The sequence below is a fragment of the Triticum aestivum genome, chromosome 7A (assembly GCF_018294505.1).
Source record: "Triticum aestivum cultivar Chinese Spring chromosome 7A, IWGSC CS RefSeq v2.1, whole genome shotgun sequence".
Lineage (NCBI taxonomy): Eukaryota > Viridiplantae > Streptophyta > Magnoliopsida > Poales > Poaceae > Triticum > Triticum aestivum.
In genome coordinates this window covers 65022313-65041832 of record NC_057812.1, presented here as the reverse complement: position 1 = coordinate 65041832, position 19520 = coordinate 65022313, and the positions used below count along the sequence as shown (strand labels likewise).

At 48.3% G+C, this 19520-nt stretch overlaps 2 non-coding genes across 2 annotated transcripts; one reads left to right on the top strand and one right to left on the bottom strand.

The window, feature by feature from the left end:
- Positions 1–1427: 1427 nt before the first annotated feature.
- TRNAA-UGC (transfer RNA alanine (anticodon UGC)) lies at positions 1428–1500 on the bottom strand. The gene has a single exon. It is a non-coding gene; the product is annotated as a tRNA-Ala (tRNA).
- Positions 1501–1769: 269 nt separating this feature from the next.
- LOC123155146 (small nucleolar RNA Z279/snoR105/snoR108) lies at positions 1770–1875 on the top strand. Its single transcript, XR_006477259.1, has one exon. It is a non-coding gene; the product is annotated as a small nucleolar RNA Z279/snoR105/snoR108 (small nucleolar RNA).
- The last annotated feature ends 17645 nt before the right edge of the window (positions 1876–19520 follow it).

Genomic DNA, 19520 nt, shown 5'->3' with positions numbered 1-19520 from the left:
TGATGCTACAATTGTAGCCAATTAATAAAGGAGGGGTTGATTTTAAAAATAAAAATGGAACGAAGTAAATTTATGGAAGGAGGACATTTTAGTTAACCCAGATCATTGTTTTAGTTTTTTTTTCTTGGGTATACGTCACATTCGGTGATGCGCCGGTTCTATGTTCAAATTTCAAACACCCAAACGTATGATGAAGAAATGAGCTTCCACCTTGAAGATGATCTTAATCACTTATTTATTTTATTTGTATGCATTATAGCCCGTAGCAACGCACGGGCGTTCTACTAGTAAGAGATAGAATCACGCTTGCCATTGGGACCTCCCAAGGAAAATTGTTGGAGCCATCAACCATGGAAATATCAGCTCTCAAAGAGGAAGAGCACGAGAAAATCGATGATGACAACTAGGAAAAATAAGACTTTATTTGCACCGAGGAAAAAAAGGAGACTTAACGGTGGCATGAAAATAAAGGACATAATAGATGGGGAAAATAAACCTAATGGTGGCATAATACATGACAAAATAGATAAGGAAAAATCTAATGGTGACATGATGAAATATATAGCAAAATAATATAACGGCGATATGAAGAAGCATACTTGGCGATGGCCTGAAAATACATTAAAAAAAGACTTAGGAATGGAGATGCGTTGATAGAAAAGACTTAGGAATGAAGATGCGTTGATAGAAAAGACTTAAGAATGGAGATGCGTTGATATCTAATGGTGAGAACATCACCCTCAAAGAAGGAGAGAACGAGACAAACAATGATGCCAACAATAACTAGGATAAACTAGACTTGATGGCGACATGGAGAAGCATACTTGGCGATGGCCTGAAAATACATTAAAAAAAGACTTAGGAATGAAGATGCGTTGATAGAAAAGACTTAGGAATGGAGATGCGTTAATAGAAAAGACTTAAGAATGGAGATGCGTTGATATCTAATGGTGAGAACATCACCCTCAAAGAAGGAGAGAACGAGACAAACAATGATGCCAACAATAACTAGGATAAACTAGACTTGATGGCGACATGGAGATGCGTTGATAAAAACCAATTTATGTTGGAGATGCGGAAAATAAAGGACATAATAGATGGGGAAAATAAACCTAATGGTGGCATAATACATGACAAAATAGATAAGGAAAAATCTAATGGTGACATGATGAAATATATAGCAAAATAATATAACGGCGATATGAAGAAGCATACTTGGCGATGGCCTGAAAATACATTAAAAAAAGACTTAGGAATGGAGATGCGTTGATAGAAAAGACTTAGGAATGAAGATGCGTTGATATCTAATGGTGAGAACATCACCCTCAAAGAAGGAGAGAACGAGACAAACAATGATGCCAACAATAACTAGGATAAACTAGACTTGATGGCGACATGGAGATGCGTTGATAGAAACCAATTTATGTTGGAGATGCGGGGGATCGAACCCCGTGCCTCCCGCATGCAAAGCGGGCGCTCTACCATTTGAGCTACATCCCCTATGTCTGATATGTTTAACCAGATCATTAAACACTGTTACTCCCGCAAAGCAAGCCTAATCGCGACGGGCCAATGTGTGATTTAGGATGACGAGGCCACTTGTATAGGCCTGTTTGTCCGTGGCAGGTTTAGCATCGGCCTCGTAAAAAAGCTCGGTTCAGCGACAAATTAGTCCCACCTCGGCTGGAGGGAGCGAGCGCATGGATGCGAGGTCTTCAAGATGGGAAGGGGTACGTCCTGGTAAAAGCATGATCCTTCAAGCAGCAAAAGGGAAATGTGGAGTGCTACAGGCTCGCTTAATTATGCGAGAGGGGTGCCCGCCCCAATAAGCCTGTTACGACACTGGGGCATCCCCATGTTTTACCATCTAATCCTAAATGCACAATTTAAAATGCCCAAATTCTTCTTGGTGCATGCGCGCTATTCTGTCCTCGCGAGCGGCCGCTCGTGCGCCGTTGGATCTGATCCAGGAGCCACCTGGTCGGGCGACACGCCCACCCTGGCCACTACGACATTTCCCCGCAGCCATCCTCTCCCCCATTGCCCGATCCCCACCGCCACGTACGCACGAGAGATGCGGATGCGCGCGGCCACCAGTTCCATTGCCTCCGGCGACCGCCGCTGACCGGCCACCGGAGTGCGTCACCGTCCCCCACGCCGGCTCCCTTCCTCTCCTACCCGCGGCGGCTCCCTCGCTGGTTTCCAGGCCCGATCCCGCAGGAATCATTCGCTGCCGACTCCATCTCCCCAGCCTTTGGCTTCCTCGACTGTACTTAAGTGACTCTGGTTGAATTCACAGTTTCACAAAACAACCTTAGCCAAGGATTTCATTACCGTGGTCCGGCACCATCTCCAGTAGTAACATGAAGTGTTGTCGTTGTTGCACGCTTTGATCACATGAAAAAAAGTTGGAAATTTGTGCAGGAATCTCATATCTTACCCCCGTTTAGTTTGGACTTGCTAGTACTACTCTGTCTCTCTTTATTTGTACTCCCTCCGTCCGGGTTTATTAGGCCTAAAGACAACTTCTTTTAGACCAAAACACATACTCCCTCCGTTCCTAAATACTTGTCTTTCTAGGCATTTCAACCAGTGACTACATACGGAGCAAAATGAGTGAATCTACACTCTAAAATATGTCTACATACATCCGTATGTAGTAGTCATTTGAAATGTCTAGAAAGACAAGTATTTAGGAACGGAGGGAGTAGTAATTTGCTCACATTAATTCTTCCACTCCACTCTCAATACACTCTCTCATATGCATGCAGCCAATGAAAAAACACACATGAAGTGTATTAATTTTTCAGCCATGGCACCAACAACAATAGCTTTCAATGTAACCAATGAAATGGTTGCATGCATGCACCTTTCCAACGCGGGGCCTTATAAAAGTGAACATGCTTGTGATGCTAAGAGGCCTAATAAACCCGGACGGAGGGAGTATTTGCTATTTTATCAGTTGTTTGGACTTCCATGTGGATGATGGGGTGTTGTTCCTGATGTCGTTTCCTCGTTGTTGGTATGATACCAGGGTCTGGATGTTTTCATGGTGAGATCGGCTGCAGATTGAGTCGTCGATTCACTCTAAAACGTGTTAGGTTGCTCAGAGAATTGGGGATCTACGTGTAAGTTGATCTATTATTTATTATTATTATTTTTGTTGGCATCCATAGTAGTTACAGTTGTACACATAGTAGTCCTAGTTGTCACATACATGACCACAAAGTTGCATAATTTGGTCCGCATAATCGCATATGAATTGTTTTTGAAGGTTCTCATGCCCCGCCGCGAACTTGCATGCTTTTGTCGGTGCAGTCGCACATGCATGGCCATAGAATTACACAATCTCATCCGGATAGTCGCACATGAGGTATCGTGGGAGGTGCTCACGCATGGCTGCGGAGTTGCACACTTTTATCAGCACAGTCATATATGCATGGCCACAGAGTTGCACGATCTCGTCCGCATAGTCGCACATGAATTGTCATGGGAGGTGCTCACGCCCGACTGCGGAGTTGGCTACATAACATGGTGATACTAAGTTGCACACACGGTAATACTAAGTTGGCTACATAACATGCGCTTGTATTGAATGCCCGGTACCTCAAAATTTATTCAGTACCCATAACTTCCAAACGTCATGTTGAAATCAAGATCTTATTTCACCGTTAAAACTCTTGCAACGTGCTTCGAAATTAGATTCTGTATGGGTATGTTTCGTTAAAAAAATTGTGCAATTTAGTCTCCGTTTTATGCAACTACCTAGCAGTCGATGTGCAACTACATGATAGTGGATGTGCAACTTTTCGCCTACCCGTATATGTGTAGTTTTCACTAGTGGGCGCCTCCACCCCCAAACTACCTCCTTCTCTAGTGAAATGTGCAAATTCATGTGTTGTGCACGTCAACTGCCTAATAGTTGATGTGCAAATTTCCACCTTTCCGTGGTTGTGTTTCATTGTTTGCTGCATCGGCCAATTGTCTAGCTGTGGATGTGCAACTTCAGATACTGCCACAACCAACTATTTTACGAGTGACGTGCAACTTTCCTTCATACCCCGTGGATGTGTAATTTCCCTACTAGCACCCGGTCCAAACCACCCCTCTAGTACAATATTAATTTCACGCCCTGTTTATATGCAACTTTTCACTACCCTCATGATTATATGACTTTTCACTACCCCTCGTGAATGTAAAATTTTCATCATCCAACTATCCCTGCCTATGAGATATGCAACTTCATATGTTGCTCCGGCCAACTGCCTAGCAGACTTTGTGCAACTCCATTTGTTGCCCCCGCCAACTGAAACTGCATATCCACAAGTAGGGAGGGGAGGGAGTTGCACATCGAGTAATAGACGTTGTCTCTAACAACACTCTAAGTTGCACATATCACTGGTAGGGGAGATGGGGCAGGGTATGTCAACTAAAAAACCCTACACATCCACGAGTAGGGACAATGGTTGCACATCCAATACTAGATAATTGGTCGGAGCAGTAGACTAGTTGCACATCAAGTTGTTGTGGTTGCTAGGTTGCAACCTCATATGAAATTAGATCATGCATCTCCAAAAACTGGTGTTGAAACAAGTTGCATCATATAGTACTAAAGTTGCACAATGCAGTACTGAGGTTGCACCATATAGCATTAAAGTTGGCATAAAAAAATTCATCGAAACATATCCATGCGGGATCTAGTTTTAAAGATCTCACCGTGAAGAATCCAACAATGAAAACGGATCTGAATTCCGACGCGCGGTTTAGAGGATATGCCTTTTTCAAAATATGAAAACCGAAACAAATGCATATGTGATCTATTTTTCCCAACTGATGTGACTGGCGTAAATGCATTAAATGCCAAAGAAGACATGCGCTAGCGGACGAAAATTACACACATGCATGTCTATAAAAAGTGAACGCTGACAATTCCTAAATAGTAATTAAGGTTATAACAATTAAGAGATAAAAAATTGCTATTTTAGGCCGTCCGCTCGCGCAGGCAGCGAGCAGCCGGCCGCTACGTATACTCGTCCTTTAAAACGTTATTAATTTCAAAAGATTTTGTTTTTTATCTATTTTTCCTTGGTTTTGATTTGCCTGGTTTTAGTAACTTTATTATTTTAAACAAGTTATATATTTTATTTTTGCTTTTGTTTCTCCTTGTTTGTTGATTTTATTCTCTCGAAACCCTTGGCTAGATCTGTTGATACCGCTGCAGCTCGCGAGCAACAACATTAGCCCTATGCATCGCTGCCGCAACTTGATTCAATTTTTTTTTCCGAGTGAAGCCAAAAAAACCGGTCTTAGAAAATCTTGAAAATTTCAGAATTTGTTTGCCTGAATTGTTTGGACTAATTTGAAATTGTATTGTTATGGCACGTGAGGACATCTCCAACGTCGACCCGCAAATTCCTTCCCGCGTCTGTCCACGAACACAGGACCAGTCCACGGACACTGATGGCGGAGGCTGCCATCCAACCCGGCCCGCATACATTTCAATCACTCTTTGAACTAACCGGACGAAATACATGCAAACACAGTGGATTTCATACAAACCGAACAAAACTCATTACATTTTCAAAACTAAAAAGGTACCGAACAAAGATAAAACTAGTCTGCATCCAGCGCTGCCGGATATCCATTCCGACGACATGGATACGTATGACTATTCTATGGCCGGCCGTGACAGATCTCCATTATCTTTCCCATGTCTGGCAGCCCCTGAGGTATATATGCTTCAGCGCAAAGCACTGCTCGCTTCCTCACCGCTCATCGAGTGGATCCGCTGGCTGATGCTTCAACTAGAGGGGAAGGATGCCTATGATGCAAGGGTCAGAGTTGGTTTTGGGGTAGGGGGACGATGGTGGCCTGCCAGAGGGCAAGACACCGGCTGCATACGCCGGCATCGCCTTGGTGGTGGCCTTCATGGGACCCAAGCCGCGGCGGCCTCCTGTGTTCTACTTCTCGATGATGGTTGTGGGTGCGGACGTGCTGGGTGCCGCCTCGTCGAGTTCGTAGCCGGCTTCTTTCTTTGCAAAAAGGGCATGGTTACACGCACATTGACGCCGGATGGTGTGGTCGCAAGCACGGGAGGCGCGGTACGACACGACATCGTCCACGGCAGCCACGATGCACGTGTCGCCGTGCTCCCCCCGATGCCGGCCTGGAGCAACTCACCACTCCTTCATTAGCTGAATCACGCACAGGCTAGTAGTTTCAACCTCCACGAGCTGGCCTACAGTGGCTCGATGGAGGAGGAACAAACAGTTGCCTGGCTCGTGACCGGAAGGCTTGACGGGCCACCCAACCGGCTTTATGCAGGAGAACTCTTCTTCCTGCTCGTCACATGCCATGGAGAAAAAATTTCAAGGAGGAAATGGGGAGCGGAGGTGTGGTGCGGTTCTTGCCCGGCGTCTGGCATCGTTTAAATAGCGAGCGGACGTGAGGAGCCAACCGACATTGTGTTTAATGCTGGCTAGCTTGCGAACAGACGTAGTCAGAGTAGGTCACTACTAGCAAAAGGGCTATAGATGAAATTGACACTAATGGCGCACCAGAGAAGTGGTGCGCCACTACTATATACTAATGGCGCACCATGTGGTGATGCGCCATTAGTGTGGAAGACACTAATGGCGCACCAGGCACAAGGTGCGCCACAAGTAACAATTTTTTTTCATTTTTCCAAACATACTAATGGCGCTCCGGGCAAAGTGTGCAGTTAGTAGTTCTAACTAGTAATGGCGCACCAGCCATAGAGTGCGCCACTACTGTATTTTTTTATTCTGTTTTTTGCAAAACTGCTAATGGCGCACGACCAGCAGGTGCGCCATTAGTATGTTGGGTTACTAATGGCGCATGGCTATATGGTGCGCCATTAGTAACCTAGGACCAGCTAGATATTTTGGACAGCCACACCTACACACTCACTTTCCCCACTTCATTCCCTCCACCTCCTTCTCCAAGCTTGTCGACTGCCTCCTCCTCCTCACCTCATTTGCACCATAAATTCATCAAAATTAAGTGGTGAAATTACCTTTTTTTGATAGGTAAGTAAGGGGAAAGCTATCTTCATGTTGTAGATCTACTTTTTTCTCCCTAGCTCGCTCCAACAACATGCACATGCACTTTTTGTGGCCTAGCTAGATCTATGTATGTTTGTGGTGTTGCATATATGTTTGTGTTTGCAGGTACCGGTATTTGAAATGTGATAGTTGCAAATATTTTGCCGGAATGTTGATTCATTTCCGTTTCGGCGAGAATTTTGGCACTATGCATTCTTTTTGGTCCTAATTTTAGGGAAAGTCATGCCAAATTTTTTCTTGGTTCTAAAATATGTTTTGCTCTACCCCGCAGGCGACCATGGTCCGCACGATGACCGAAGGCTTCGTGAATAGGTTTTTGAGCTCCGCGAAGGCCGAGATGCTTCAAAAGAACGATACGGAGATAAGATGTCCGTGTCGAAGATGCAAGCTGAAGAGCCTTATTGCGGACCCGGATTCCGGCCAGGTGCGGGACCACCTGCTCTTGCATGGTTTCATGGATGGCTATCGGTGGCAAGGTGATGAAGATGACTATGGAGTCGTCCATGGGGTCTGGGCAAGAAATAAGGAAGGGCAGCAAGACAACCACCGCGGCGAGGGCGGGCGAGAAGACGAATAATGTCCAGGACATGATCACGACGGTGATGCTGTACACAGTCATCATGTAGAAGATGCCGGACATGATGATGAGGAAGATCAAGACGAAGGGCATGATCATGAAGATGAAGATGCCGGAGCAGACGATGATGGAGGCTGGGTGCAGGACCCTCATATTCAAGAGCTGCTTCTCAAGCAGACGGATAACGCAAGAGCTGCCGCCCGAGAGAAAGCCAAGCTAGATCAACTGGAGATAGACGCGGTTACTCCATTGTATGAAGGATGTAGGCCCGAGGATACCCGTCTGAAAGTAACGCTCATGGCTCTGGAGATGAAGGTAAAACACAAAATGACCGACGCATGCTTCGACGAGAACATGTCATTCTGGCACGAACGTCTTCCCAAGGGGAACAAGTGCTCGACCAGTTTTGAGGAGGCGAAGAAAATCGTGTGTCTTCTAGATTTACCGCACGTGAAATACCATGTGTGCATGAACAATTGCATCATTTATCGGGACGAGCACGCGGAGTCTACCATATGTCCAGTGTGCGGCGTCACTCGATACAAGAAGAGGAAGAAAGCCCCTCGAAAAGTGGTGTGGTACTTTCTGATCACTCCTCGTTTGCAGCGGTATTTCGCGGATCCTAAGGTAGCAAAGCTCCTGCGTTGGCACGCGGATAGGGAGGAGAAGAAGCGGGAAGATGACGAAAATGATCCGAAGATAAATAAAAAAGACAAGATGTTGAGTCACCCTAAGGATGCGAGCCAGTGGCAAGCGTTGAACTTCGAAGACCCAGAATTTGGGAATGATCCAAGGAACATCATGCTGGGAGCGAGCACCGATGGAGTCAATCCGTTTGGCATCCAGAGAAGCACACATAGCACCTGGCTTGTGTTTGTGTGGATGTACAACCTTCCCCCTGGTTGTGCATGAAGAGGAAGTACATTCACATGAGTATGCTAATTGAAGGGCCCAAACAACCAGGGAACGACATCAATCTGTATCTAGGGCTGCTGAAAGAGGAGTTAGACACGCTGTGGAAAACGCCAACCAATACGTGGGACGTCGTAGAGAAAGAATATTTCCCTATGAGAGCCGCACTGCTCACGACGGTGCACGACTATCTCGATTACGGATATCTCGCGGGGCAGGTGGTCCACGGATTCTCTAGATGCGTCAGGTGCATGGATGACACAGTGTATCGCCAGCTAGATAGAGATCCTGGGTCTTTGAAAACCATGTTCATGGGACATCGAAGGTGGCTTCGTGACGATGACCCGTGGAGGAAACGCAAGGATCTGTTCGATGGTGAAACCGAACCCCGAAGACGCCCGCGTATGAGGAGCGACGAGGAAATAGACGGGCTGTTGAAAAATTGGAAAGGTTGCCCACTGCCGGAAAAGAAGCAAAACGCGCCAGAGCCGGGAAAGAAGCGAAAGGCGCCAGAGCCGCTGCTGAACGTATGGAAAACGAGGTCTATTTTCTGGGACTTGCCGTACTGGAAGATCCACCGTGTGCCTCACAGCCTTGATGCCATGCATATCACAAAGAACGTGTGCAAGAGTCTGCTTGGTACCCTGCTCAACATGCCAGAGAGGACCAAAGATGGGCCGAAAGAAAGGGCAGACTTGAAATCAATGGGCATTAGGCAGGAGCTTCACGCTAATGATGATGATGATGAGGCGAAGCAGGACACAGAAAGTCGTCGCAAAGGCAAAAAGGCCAAGAAGACCGGAAATGACTACCCTCCCGCGTGCTTCACTCTAAGTCAGGAGGAGATCGAGCAGTTTTTCACCTGCCTCGTAGGAGTAAAACTTCCTTACGGTTACGCGGGGAAGATAAGCAGATACCTAGACCCAGCGAAGCAGAAGTTCAGCGGGATGAAGTCTCACGACTGTCACGTGCTGATGACGCAGATACTTCCAGTTGCAATCCGTGGGATCATGGACGCGCACGTCCGTGAAACGCTATTTGGCCTATGCAACTTTTTGGACGTCATCTCTCGGAAGTCAGTTGGCGTGAGGCAACTCAGAAGGCTATAGGAAGAGATCGTGGTGATACTATGCAAGCTTGAGATGTACTTCTCGCCCGCATTCTTCGACGTTATGGTGCATCTGCTGGTCCATATCGTGGAGGAGATCATCCAACTCGGGACGACGTTCCTGCACAGCATGATGCCGTTTGAAAGGATGAATGGTGTCATCAAAGGATACGCTCGCAACATGTCACGTCCAGAGGGAAGTATAGCCAGGGGCTTTCTGACCGAAGAGTGCATCTCCTACTGCATGAATTATCTAGGCATCGAGAACCCCGTTGGTATGCCCGTCAACAGGCACCTCGGCAGGCTCGCTGGATGGGGTCACCGTGAGGGTCGCCGCGAAATGCATGTCGACTTCGAGGGTCGACTCGCTGACTTTGAAAGAGCAAACCTAGTCGTGCTACAACACATAGACGTGGTCGACCCTTGGGTGGTAGAGCACAAAACCTTTATTGAGAAGACGTACAATGACCGAGGCCAACAGAGGACGGACGGAGATATAATCAAAGAGCACAACTATTGTTTCACGCGTTGGTTCAAGCAGAAGCTTCTGTCGTACCCTTTACATGAGGATTCTTCCGCGGAAGAACAACTCATATTCGCCTTGTCACAGGGTGCCGAGCACAACCTAATGACCTATGAGGCATACGATATCAACAGATACACATTCTACACCAAGGACAAGGACATGAAGAGCGATGGTTATCAGAACTCCGGGGTAACGATGGAATGCTACACCGGTAACAACAAGGACAGATACTACGGAAGGATCGAGGAGATCTGGGAGCTGAGCTACGCTGGAGAGAAGGTCCCGATGTTTCGTGTCAGATGGGCCAAGAGCATCCTAAAAAAAGACCGGTATTTCACCACCATGGTTATACCCGAAGCCAAATCCAAGACTGCGGGCGCAAACTTCACCGCAAAAAATGAGCCATGGGTACTGGCTTCCCAAGTGGACCAATGCTTCTTCATTGCCGACCCGTCAAAGCCCAGTCGTGTTGTCATGAGGAGAGGCAAAAGGAAGATCGTCGGAATGGATGGAGTAGCCAATGAGCAAGACTTCGACAAGTACGGCGACCCGAAGATCGAACATGACAACGATGATGAAGTAGCAGCATACACCACAAGAAGAAGCAGGATCACCCTACCTAAAGGACATCCGTTCCACAGAAGAACTCCATTTGCGAAAAAGAAGGGCAAGAAGATTGTGAACAGATAGCTAGCTAAGATCGATTGTATTTAAATCATAGTCTTCATTTCTTGATTGTATTTCATGGGCACTTTTTGATATGATGAATATTTTTAAATTTCATGGGCACTTTTTGAATTCATGAGGACATTCGATCTCGATCCCCCTCCATCTCGATCTCGATTCCACCCACACCCTCCCCCGCTAGCTCCACCGCCGCCGACGACCCACCGCACCCTCCCCCGCTCCACCGCCGCTGACGAGCACCCCCCGCACCCTCCATCTCGATCTCGATTCCACCCGCACCCTCCCCCGCTAGCTCCACCGCCGTCGCCGACCCCACCGCACCCTCCCCCGCTCCACCGCCGCCGACGAGCACCCCCCGCACCCTCCCCCGCTCCACCGCCGCCGCCGATGATATTTTCAAATAACAAATTTGATGATATTTTTTAAAAAATTATTACTGTTTTTATAAAAAATTATTACCGTTTCATATTCATATTCATTTTCTAAAAAATAATAATAAAAAGTTGTAGACTACAATTGTTGTTAAACAACAATTATTACTGTTTTTATAAAAAAATATTACTGTTTCATATTCATATTCATTTATTAAAAAATAATAATAAAAAATATAATAATGGCACACCGGCCTGGTGGTGCGCCATTGCTATCTAAAAAAAGATTTCTAATGGCGCACCGGCGGTGGGTGCGCCACTGCTATCCAAAAAAAAACGATTTCTAATGGCGCACCGATGGGTGGTGCGCCATTAGTAAGCTTCCCCCTATAGCTAAGTCCTCCCTCTCCCTCGCCAGATCCCATTCGTCCCTCTCTCCCTCGCCAGACCCATGACGCCGCCGCCCCGACCCACGACGCCGCCGCCCCGACCCCCGCCGGACTTCACCCTTGCCGCCCCCGCGCCCCCACCCCCACCGGACTCCACCCCGCGGCCCCACCCCTGCCGCCCCGTGCCCCCCGCGATGCAGCACCGTACGCTCCCCCGACCCTCCTCCTCCCATTCCCCCTCCTCCTCTCCTTGCCCCCCGCCTGCATCGGGGCTGACGGCCCCTTCTTTGTCTCACAGGGCAAGGTCTCCGGCACCTCTACGACACCGACGCCGCACCGTCGATCCGCGTCACCTCGTCAACCTCGGCCCTGCACGAGCTCGCCATCGTCTTCCTCTCGGTGAGCTGCACCGGTTCCCCTCCCCCCTTTCTGTTAACTAAACATTGTCAGGTTTAGGTTCTGTTAACTGAAAAAGTTTAGATTCAGAAACATTGTTGGTCTGATAGGAAGTTTGTTGAACAGAGCAATCTACACCTGTAATTTCTACTGTTGTGCCTTTGTTACTCTAGTCAAAATTTCAGTCAAAATTTTCCTGTCAAAATTTTCAGTCAAGCACAACTGATCATGTAACTTGAGACCTTGCCCTGCAGCATTATAATGTTTGATGCACAACTGATCCTTTTCATTGTAATGGTCCTTTTCATTTTTTTCAAAGAGGCCCCGAGTTCTCTCTTCACTTGTGTGGTGATTGTCTTGGTCCTTTTCAATTTTTTCATGGCATTCTTGAGGTGTTGATGTGTCTGAGGGCATGAACCATCATCAGGTTGAGTTCAGGTTTCATTAGATTAGATGGATTATCATGCCTTGTGTCCTGATAGTTGGATATTTGAGTAGTATTGTCAACAGTAATAACTTTTACATGTTTGCATTGCTTCCAAGAGTAACAGCAGGTGCTTAGGACACCTTTAGGAGATCTACTCATCTCTAATCATGCTACTCAAGGATAGGAACCGTAGGCTTCTCTATATTTTTTTCAGTGTCCTTTATTGGTGGTTCTATGATGTAGTCCAGATGAAACCAATTGCATGCATTGAGAAATAGAGTATTAAAACAGAACTTGACGTGGTTTTCCACTTAGCTATCTGAATTGAGAAAAAACATAGCTTTTGCGGTCTCTGAGGCAAAACTTGCTACTCCATATACAACTAATACTACTACTAGACAAGATACTACTCCATATACTACTAATACTACTACTGTATTTCATTTCAAAGTTCAAAATGCTGGTACTGAGATTTTCATTTCCAATGAGTGATGTTTTTCCTAGCAGTAGAAAAACATAGCAACTTCTCTGATTTATAAAGTTGTTCTTATATGGGTGAAACTTCACTTGTTTTTAGGCTAGTGCAGGGTGTTGCTTCTTCTGTATGGGCCAACTATGTCACAAATAAATTGTTCCTTCTTCTGTATTTGACAAGTAATGACTTGCAAAGATGATGATCATCTTGCTAGTTTGCTGGGTTTTGTCTCCGACCATTGTGTCGTGATGAATTTGCAGGTACCCGAGAGGCCCTTGAGTTTGCCGGAATGTCGATTAACTTCCGTTCCGGCAAATTCAGGTACTCCATATGTCCTATTTTCAGCAAAGGTCATGCCGAAATTTTCCGTGAATTTTAGCATGACTTTGCTAAAAATAGGACATATGGGGTACTTGCGACTAATGCATGGGCCGGGGTATCTTAGTCCTTAGTTAAGTAGGATCAACTGCCCCGCCATGCTTGCTGCATTAAACCATAGGTGGCAATAGAGCCAAGTGATTAGGCCCAACTTAGAATTCTCCTTAGCATCGATAAACCCTAGATGATAAACCCAACATAGGTGGCAATAGAGCCAAGTGATTAGTGCCAACTGATTAGGCCCAACCTAGGGTGCCTCGGCGTCGACAAACCCTAAATGATAAAAGCTTAGCTTTTAGGATGCCTCGGTGTCGACAAACCCTAAATGATGAGACCATGATCTTGTTCCTTGACAATAACCAACTTTTTGACCAAACTTTTTTCCTATTTAGAGCGAAACATGGCCCACAACGATGAGGCCAGCGGTTCGGGCGGCAAGCAATTTTGGGAGCTGTCCCAGGAGTTGGAGGAAGAACCTCACCGCTATGAGGACGCCGCGGAAGACACCGATCCTGACTACACAACCCCTAGTGGCGTCGGGGATGACACCACTGATGATGGCGCCGCGGATGCCACCACTGATGATGGCGGCGCACGCACAGATGGCAGCCAACCGAAGAGGCAACGGAAGGACCGGCGCCCGAGCATGCTCGGCACCGTCAGGTAGGAATTTACTGAAGTGAACTCCGACGGGAATCCGACGGCGCCCAAACACGTAGTCAAGGGGTACTCGGTTCAGCTCGGGTGCATTCTGCGGAGCACCGTCTCGATCAACACCGAGAACCTAAGGCATAAGGACCGAGGGAATTTGCGCAGCCTCCTCTTCACGAAGCTGCACGAACGATACAAGTTCCCTGCTGAGTTTGCAAACACACGCCTCTCAAGGAATAAAGTGAACGGTGCCGCCCTCACGAGGATGAGCACGGCCCTGTCTACTTGGAAAAGCACGGTGAAGGCAATGATTGAAAAAGGTGATAGTTATGAGAAGATCAAGGCGAAATATCCTTTGATGAGCGAAGATGACTACAAGGAGTTCAAGATCAAGTGCGAGAGCCCCGCAACCTCCGAATCAAGTCAGTGGGGGAAAGAAATGCGGCAGTTGAACTTAGGGGTCCACCAACTCATTCCCGGCGGTTACAGAGTGGCGGAGCCTATATGTGACAAGGAGGACGCGGAGCGTGCCGAGCAAGGCCTACCGCCCCGCTTCGAGAAATACCGTGACAAGCAGACCAGGAACTTTCTCAGGGCCCGGTACAAGGAGGACCCGGTAACAAAGGAGCTTACCACGGATCCGAAGACCAAGGCGCTTGAGCTTGTTCTGGTAAGGAATACACCCCCGCGTAATTAGCTCCATATGGTTGCATTCTAATTAATCCCCAATATTTCTAAATGGTTCACGTTCCTTCCGCAGGACAAAGAAAGCAGTAGCGCGGGGTCGTCTCAGAGCTCCCCTTTCGACACCCCTTTGAATAGGGCGTTGAACGTAATGAAAAAAGGATAAGCTCAGTAAGCCGACGTCAGCTGGTCGTGTGGCCGGCAAAGGCTTGTCCACAAAATGGTCGTCATACTATACCGCTGGTGGGCGAAAGGAGAAAAAGACCAGCTCGGAAAGCCAGTCGCGCGAGGTTGAAGCACTCAAGGCACAAGTGGCCCGGATTCCGGAGCTTGTCCAAGAGCAAGTGGAACAACAACTGGGAACGAAGCTCAACGCCATGGTGCCTACGTTGATTCATGGGCTGACGACGTGGATTGCGGGCGGCCAACAGGGGCCTCCCCCGGTTCCCAATTTCACGGCCAGCAACTCGCACAACATGCAGGCGGCGCCATTGGTGTCTCCGGCGGCGCCATTTGTGTCTCCGGCGAAGGCAGTATTCGTGTCTCCGGCACCGGCACAGGCATTGGAGCTTAATGCACCCGGGTGTACGCCGGCCGGCACCTCGCCAGCAAGCGGCCACTCCGTCAGTTGCACGCCCGCCGTTCGTGGTGCCTCGACATTAGCCGAGCTCGATGGCATCATGGTAACTAAGCCTCTCGGCCGATGACTTCATCTCCTTGCCTTTGACTGGGCATCCCTGACGACCTACATGTTTTCGCAGGGCGCCGCCGACGTTCCTTGTACTCTCCAGCACTTCGTGGGCCGCGAGTTGGTCGATGTCGCTAAGGGCAGAATCGTTCAACTGGGCAACCCCGTGTTCCACGGTAATCCGATGCCACACACAGTGTATAGGGTTGAAGTGGTTCAGGTGCTGCCAGGCTGCGGCGAGCTGTTACCTCCGATTCGACCCGCTGGGGCCGACGAAGAAGATGAGATGACCCTCAGCGCCTGCGTAAGCTGGCCCCTGTTTTGGCCGAAGAGCCAGATTCGTTTAGGGGCAGGGGACACCACCCCACAGACAAGACCGCGGGTTGTGCCGGCGCCAAGCCATGGCAAGAACGCCGCAACGCTACCCGAGATGCCGGACATCCCTATGGCACAGGATCCGGACATGCATATGGCACAGGATCCGAACGACGACGACAACGACGACGGTACATTTACCAACGTCGATAAGTACTTTGACGAACATGGGTACGGTGACGAGTTCTGCGGGCCTCCTTCTCAAGAACCCAACCAAGACGACCGCGATCTAGCTGGTACGGCGGAGAAACCCAGTTGCAACAGGCGTCGTCTGGCGTTCAGTTCTCAGGAGACGCCTCTAGCTGGTACGACGGAGAAACCCAGTTGCAACAGGCGTCGTCTGGCGTTCAGGTCTCAGGAGACGCCTCCAACTGCCGCCTTCACCGAGCCTCAGATAGCTGAGGTGCCAAATATTATCAGCCCCAACACGCTCAAGAAGGCAGTCTATGAGCAAAACTCGGCCCCATTACAGCAGATCAAGAAGAAGAGCCGGAAACGGAAGACTAAAAAGGGCGCCGGTGCGAGCCAGCCGGCACCGAGTACGATCCGTGCTCAGGACGGGCTACCTTCACCTAAGGATATCTCGAGGAGGGTGCATGTGGCGGGTAGGGCGATGCTACCGACAAATATGCTCAATGCTGCAACCGGTGCTATGCAGAGTCTGCACGATAGTGTTCTTTCTTTGGAGAAGCGGCGTCTCAGAGAGAATGATGTGGCATACCCGGTTTTCGTGGCCAAGTTGCCAGAGGGCAAGGGCTTTGTGGATGGTAACATCAGGGGTACGATCGTCCTGCGGTTTGATGACATCTTTGCTATGTTTAACCTTCATCCGCTGCACTAAACCTTCGTTCGGCTGTTTTCGCTGAGTATGGAGATGCAGATCATTAGAGACAAGACCCCGGACATCGTGATAGTCGACCCCTTCTACATGCGTGCCAAGCTCTTGAGCAGCGCTGGGGACCGCCAATTCACGAGTTCACACCTCAAAGGCATCATTCTGGCAAACCCAGATAAGGATAACTTCCTTCTGGCTTACTTTCCCGAGTAAGTCATCCCTTAACCGCCCTGTAACATATGATTTCTTAGATTTCGATCATTCTTTTTTTCTAACATTCCGTGTTCTGTGCAGTGAGACACATTGCACACTCATCCTCTTAAGCCTGAAATATTCCATGGCCACGTATTTCCACCCAAACCGTGACTGCAAGATAGACTACACAAATATCAAGAAAGTTCTTGATGATGTTCTCCCCGGCTACGCCAAATCTGGAGGCACCTTCACCAGGGCAGTTCGTAAGTACGGCAAGCACGTGTTCGCCCACAATACGATGTTCTGCTGTGTCAAGCAGCCGCCTGGCGGTCAGAAGGATGCCTACTACGCCCTCCATCACATGCGGGCGATCGTAAGGGACCTTCATCACCTTCTGCTACCAGATAATCTCAAAGATTGGGCCGCGAGCTTGTCGGCAATCCAGGACGCGGACATCAGACAAGAATTCTTTCGCATCCAAGTCGGAGTTTGCGGACATCATCCATCAAGATGTCCTTCATACCTCGGGGCAATTCTTCCTCAGATATCAACCGTCCAACAGTGAGATAGACAGAACGCTACAAATGCAAGCTGACAACGCCCGCGATTTCATGACCATCACGACAGACGGCGGCTTCATCCACGCTCCTGTCCCATGAGTCGAGTCGAAAGTAGTGATGTGTAGTTCTGAAACATTGATTGGCTCATGTTGTAATTAAACTTTAATGAATTGTATGTCTCTTTGGTTTGGAAGTCGTTCAACTTAGATGTAATCGATGCTATTTATTAGTAGGACCATGAATCATGCTATTAATGTCTTGCTTTTCTCTTCCGATACTTTTGTTGCATACTAATATATTGCTTATGTATGTATTGTCTGTTGTTTGGCTTGTGCATAGAGATGCCGTCGTATGTCGTGTACAAGGGTAAGGTTCCCGGAGTCTACGACGACTGGGAGGAGTGTCGGAGATAGGTTCACCGTTTCAGCGGTAACAGTTACAAAGGGTACACCACTAGGACGGAGGCGGAATCTAGATACGCCCGCTATCTAGCGGGAGAGAGGAGGGAGCGTTGGAGGAACCGGATGAAGACCAGTTTCGTCGCGATGATGCTCATCGTGATGACCGCAGCTCTCTTCTATGTGATGGTAGTTTAGATGATCGATATCGACTTGTAATGTGAAGACAAACTCGATACTCACAGTCTCGAGACTTGTAATGTTTTATCTTTGTTTGGTCTTTTGAATTCGGAGACTAATATGATGAATTGTATTCGGAGACTAATCTTCTATTGTATTCGATGATCTGCTGTTGCTGTGTGCTGCTGTCTATATTCTGTCAAATAATATATTTTGTAACCTGTGCAAAAATCAGAAAAGTAAAAAAACCTAATATTCATACTAATGGCGCATCACTACAGAGTGCGCCATTAGTATGCCAAAGTATACTAATGGCACATCACCCAACAGTGCGCCATTAGTATGCCAAAGCACATGGTTAAATATGCCCCCCTGGGAGGCATACTAATGGCTCATGGTGTTCTATACTAATGGCGCACGGCATGGTGCGCCATTAGTATACCAGATACTAATGGCGCACCGGTGGTGTGCCATTAGTAAGAAATACTAGTGGCGTGATACTAATGGCGCACCAGTAGTGTGCCATTAGTAGGCAAAACTGGTGCGCCATTAGTAGCCCTTTTCCTAGTAGTGGGTATCACGACACATGCATGGGGTTAATGGAAGAAGGTGGGTAGTCTTCAGCCGATTTAATGCGGCGCGGAGGCGTGTTCAACCTGGCGTTCAGCGGGGGGCGCCCTCGGCCGACCCGCCGCTTGAATGGCGGAGGCAGTGAGAGATCGCGTACACTCTGAGCTGGCTTCAATATGGAGCGACCGATCCACACAAGCATGAATGCGGGCAGCTGGCATCGGGCGGGAGCGCACGCAGGAGAGGGGGCAGGGGCTTTGGGTGGGCCGGGGTGATTAGAAGCAGGCGTGGGTTGTCCGTGTTGGGGAATGTAGTAATTTTAAAAAAAATTCTATGCACACGCAAGATCATGGTGATGCATAGCAACGAGAGGGAGCGTGTTGTCTACGTACCATCGTAGACCGTAAGCGGAAGCGTTATGACAACGGGGTTGATGTAGTCGTACGTCTTCATGATCGACCGATCCTAGCACCGAAAGTACGGCACCTCCGCAATCTGCACATGTTCTGCTCGGTGATGTCCCACAAACTCACGATCCAGCAGAGTGTCGAGGGAGAGCTTCATCAGCACGACGACGTGATGATGGTGATGATGAAGCTACCGGCGCAGGGCTTCGCCTAAGCACTACGACGATATGATCGAGGTGGATTACGGTGGAGGGGAGCACTGCACACGGTTAAGAGATCAATGATCAACTTGTGTGTCTATGGGGTGCCCCCTGGCCACGTATATAAAGGATGGAGGGAGGAGGAGGCCGGCCCTCATAGGGCGCGCCCAAAGTGTGGAGTCCTACTAGGACTCCCTAGTCCTAGTAGGATTCCACCTCCCACATGGAATAGGAAAAAGGGAAGGGTGAAGGAGAAGGAAGGAAGGGGGCGCCACCTTTCCCTAGTCCAATTCAGACCAGTCCATGAGGAAGGGGCGCGGCCACCTTCACTAGTAGATAAAGGGCCTTTAGTCCCGGTTCATAAGGGCCTTTAGTCTTGGTTCTGGAACCGGGACTAAAGGGTCGGTACTAATGCCCTGTCCCTTTAGTCCCGGTTCTTATACGAA